Here is a 4,827-nt window from a genome sequence, read left to right as displayed (position 1 = left end):
TTGTTGAAAAGGCTATCATTTTTCCATTGGATGTTTTCAGCCTCTTTGTCGAGGATCAAGTGGCCATAGGTGTGTGGGTTCATTTCTGGATCTTCATTCCTGTTCCATTGATCCTCCTGCCTGTCACTGTACCAATACCATGCAATTTTTAACACTATTGCTCTGTAGTATTGCTTGAGGTCAGGGATACTGATTCCCCCAGATTTTCTTTTGTTGCTGAGAATAGTTTTAGCTATCCTGGGTTTTTTGTTGTTCCAGATGAATTTGATAACTGCTCTTTCTAACTCTGTGAAGAATTGAGTTGGGATTTTGATGGGTTGTGCATTGAATCTGTATATTGCTTTTGGCAAAATGGCAATTTTAACTATATTGATTCTATCGATCCATGAGCATGGGAGGTTTTCCCATTTTTTGAGGTCTTCTTCCATTTCCTTCTTCAGAGTCTTGAAGTTTGCTGAAGTTGTTTATCAGCTGTAGGAGCCCTCTAGTGGAGTTTTTTGGGTCACTTAGGTAGACTATCATGTCGTCTGCAAATAATGATAGTTTGACTTCTTCCTTTCTAATTTGTATCCCTTTGACCTCCTTATGTTGTCGAATTGCCCGAGCTAGTACCTCAAGTACAATATTGAAAAGAAAAGGAGAAAGGGGGAAGCCTTGTCTGGTCCCTGATTTCAGTGGGATTGCTTCAAGTTTCTCTCCATTTAGTTTGATGCTGGCTACCGGTTTGCTGTATATTGCTTTTACTATGTTTAGGTATGGGCCTTGAATTCCTGTTCTCTCCAAGACTTTAAGTATGAAAGGATGCTGAATTTTGTCAAATGCTTTTTCAGCATCCAATGAAATGACCATGTGGTTTTGTTCTTTGCGTTTGTTTATGTAGTGGATTGTATTGATAGATTTCCGTATATTGAACCAACCCTGCATTCCCGGGATAAAGCCTACTTGATCATGGTGGATGATCGTTTTGATGTGTTCTTGGATTCGGGTGGCAAGAATTTTATTGAGTATTCTTGCATCGATGTTCATAAGGGAAATTGGTCTGAAGTTCTCTTTCTTTGTTGGATCTTTGTGTGGCTTTGGTATCAGCGTAATTGTGGCTTCGTAGAAGAAATTGGGTAGTGTTCCTTCTGTTTCTATTTTGTGGAATAGTTTGAAGAGTATTGGTGTTAACTCTTCTTTGAAGGTCTGATAGAATTCTGCACTGAAACCATCTGGTCCTATGCTTTTTTTGGTTGGAAGACTTTCTATGACTCCTTCTATTTCTTTAGGCATTATGGGACTGTTTCGATGGTCTAGTTGGTCCTGATTTAATTTTGGTATTTGGTATCTGTCAAGGAAATTGTCCATTTCCTCCAGATTCTCCAATTGTGTTGAGTACAGGCTCTTGTAGTAGGATCTGATGATTTTTTGGATTTCCTCAGTTTCCATTGTTATATCTCCCTTTTTCATTTCTAAGTTTGTTAATTTGGATACTTTCTCTGTGCCCTTTGGTCAGTCTGGCTAAGGGTTTATCTATCTTGTTGATTTTCTCAAAGAACCAGCTCCTGGTTTTGTTGATTTTTTTGTATGGTTCTCTTTATTTCTACTTGATTGATTTTGGCCCTGAGTTTGATGATTTCCTGCCTTCTACTCCTCCTGGGTGAAATAGCTTCTTTTTGTTCCAGGGCTTTCAGGTGTGTCATTAAGCTGGTAATGTATGCTCTCTCCATTTTCTTTTTGGAGGCACTCAGGGCTATGAGTTTTCCTCTTAGCACTGCTTTCATTGTGTCCCATAGATTTGGGTTTGTTGTGTTTTCATTTTCATTGTGTTCTAAAAAGTCTTTAATTTCTTTCTTTATTTCTTCCTTGACCAAGGTATCATTGAGTAGAGTATTGTTCAGTTTCCACGTGTATGTGGGTTTTCTGTTGTTTCGGTAGCTATTGAAGACCACTTTTACTCCATAGTGATCAGATAGGAGGCATGGGATTAGTTCGATCTTCTTATATTTGTTGAGGTCTGTATTGTGACCAATTATATGGTCGATTTTGGAGAAGGTACCATGAGGTGCTGAGAAAAAGGTATATTCTTTTGTTTTAGGATAGAATGTTCTATATATATCTGTTAAATCTAATTGGTCCAAAGCTTCAATTAGTTTCATTGTGTCCCTGTTTAGTTTCTGTTTTCCTGATTGGTCCATTGAGGAAAGTGCAGTGTTGAAGTCACCCACAATTATTGTGTTAGGTGCAATGTGTGCCTTGAGTTTTAATAAAGTTTCTTTTATGAAAGAGGGTGCCCTTGCATTTGGAGCATAGATGTTCAGGATTGAGAGTTCTTCTTGTTGTATTTTTCCTTTGACCAGCAAGAAGTGTCCCTCAGAGTCTCTTTTGATGACTTTGGGTTGAAAGTCAATTTTATCTGATATTAAAATGGCTACTCCAGCTTGTTTCCTGAGACCATTTGCTTGTAAAATTGTCTTCCAGCCTTTTACTCTAAGGTAGTGTTTGTCTTTGACCCTGAGGTGTGTTTCCTGTAAGCAGCAAAATGTAGGGTCCTGTTTACGTATCCAGTCAGTTAGTCTGTGTCTTTTTAATGGGGCATTAAGTCCATTGATGTTAAGAGATATTAAGGAATAGTGATTGTTACTTCCTATCATTTTTGACGTTATTTTTTAAATTTGATTGCTTAACTTCTTTTGGGTTTGATGAAAGGTTACTATCTTGCTTTTTCCAGGGTGAAGCTTCCCTCCTTGTATTGGTGTTGCCCTCCTATTATCCTTTGTAGGGCTGGGTTTGTGGATAGATATTGGGTAAACTTGGTTTTGTCATGAAATATCTTAGTTTCTCCATCTATGGTGATTGAGAGTTTTGCTGGATATAGTAGTTTTGGTTGGCATTTGTGTTCTCTTAGAGTCTGCATGAGATCTGCCCAGGATCTTCTAGCCTTCATAGTCTCAGGTGAAAAGTCTGCTGTGATTCTGATAGATCTTCCTTTATATGTTACTTGGCCTTTTTCTCTTACTGCCTTTAATATTCTTTCTTTGTTTAGAACATTTGGTGTTTTGATTATTATGTGACGGGAAGTATTTCTGTTCTGGTCCAGTCTGTTTGGAGTTCTGTAGGCTTCTTGTATATTCATGGGCATCTCTCTCTTTAGGTTAGGGAAGTTTTCTTCCATAATTTTATTGAAGATATTTGCTGGCCCTTTAAGTTGTAAAACTTCACTCTCATCTATGCCTATAATCTTTAGGTTTGGTCTTCTCATTGTGTCCTGGATTTCCTGGATATTTTGGGTTACAAGCTTTTTGCATTTTGCATTTTCTTTAACTTTTGAGTCCATGGTTTCTATGGAATCTTCAGCATCTGAGATTCTTTCTTCTATCTCTTGTATTCTGATGTTGATATTTGCATCTCTGTCCCCTGATTTCTTCCCAAGGCTTTCTATCTCCAAATTTGTGTCCCTTTGAGTTTTCTTAGTTGTTTCTACTTCTGATTTTAGATCCTGGGTGGTTTTGCTTAGCTCCTTTACTTGCTTGTTTGTGCTTTCCTGTAATTCTTTAAGAGATTTTTGTGTTTCCTCTTTCAAAACCTCAGCCTGTTGACCAAAGTTCTCCTGTATTTCTTTAAGTTTTTTTTGTGTTTCTTCCTTGCTGGCATTTGTATTCTCCTGGATTTCTTTCAATGATTTTTGTGTTTCCCTTGCAAGGGCTTCTAACTTTTGATCCATTTTCTCCTGAATTTCTTTAAGTATGTCCTTCATGTGTTCCTGTACCAGCATCATGACCAGTGATTTTAAATCCAAATCTTGTTTTACTGGTGTGATGGGGTATCCAGGACATGCTGGTAGAGGAGAATTGGGTTCAGATGTTGTCATATTGCCTTGATTTCTGTTAGTGACGTTCCTGCGTTTGCCTTTTGCCATCTAGTTCTCACTGGTATTACTTGGCCTTGTCAGCGCTGGACTCACCAGTGCAAGCTGCCCCTTCCCCGTTGGCCTCTGGTGCACAGCTTACCCCCTGCACTGCCTGTAGACAGGGTGCTGCTGCCCAGGCTGATCAGACCCCGAAGCAGGCACCCGAAGGCTCCCGCTGGGACCCGCTGGATTCACTGGAGCACACAGACTTCTCCCAGCTGTCCGCCTGCAAGCCCCGTTAGCCTCTTGCAGGACCTGGTGATGTGGTGCAGCCGCCCAGGCTGATCTGGATCTCAGTCTGTCCGATATCTGGAGTCCGCAACCAAGATGGAGAAGAGCCTCTCCTGACTGGCGGGAGGCCGACTTCTGAAGTGGCTTCCGTGTAGCGAAAGGTGCCGCACAACCGCAGCTGCTTGCCGCCCTGCTGGTCAGCGAAGGTCAGTGGTCGTGGGCGCAGGGCCTAACTGGACCCTGTGTTGCCTTGGTTCCACTGCTGATGGCCCTTCAGCTGGACCAGCCACTGCTGCACTGCCGCCGCCGCCGCCACCCCATAGTAGGCTTTTACAGGTCAGATTTCAACCTATTACACTGGTCCTGATTTTCCACTTTGTTTCTGTTGGGTCTCTGGTTTTTCTCTACCAGGCTAAGTAACATAGACATCCTGTGAATTCACCTCCTATCTGCCCATAAGAACTGTAGGGTTGAAAGATGACTAGAACTATTTGTCTAGTGATATATGTATGCTGTGTATATAGACTTAGATTTTTATTATGCAGTGAATACTTTATCCCCTGAACCTCAGGGGCACTAGAGACAATGTTGTGATATCTATATGAAGATAATATGTCTTTATTATTAGGAAGCACCAAAACACACAAAGATCCCATCTGAACACTCTAGCAACTCAGTAAGTGCTATTGAATGTATACACATCATAC

Source organism: Apodemus sylvaticus, chromosome 2 (genome assembly GCF_947179515.1).
Source record: "Apodemus sylvaticus chromosome 2, mApoSyl1.1, whole genome shotgun sequence".
Classification (NCBI taxonomy): Eukaryota; Metazoa; Chordata; class Mammalia; order Rodentia; family Muridae; genus Apodemus; species Apodemus sylvaticus.
This window is presented reverse-complemented; position numbering follows the sequence as displayed.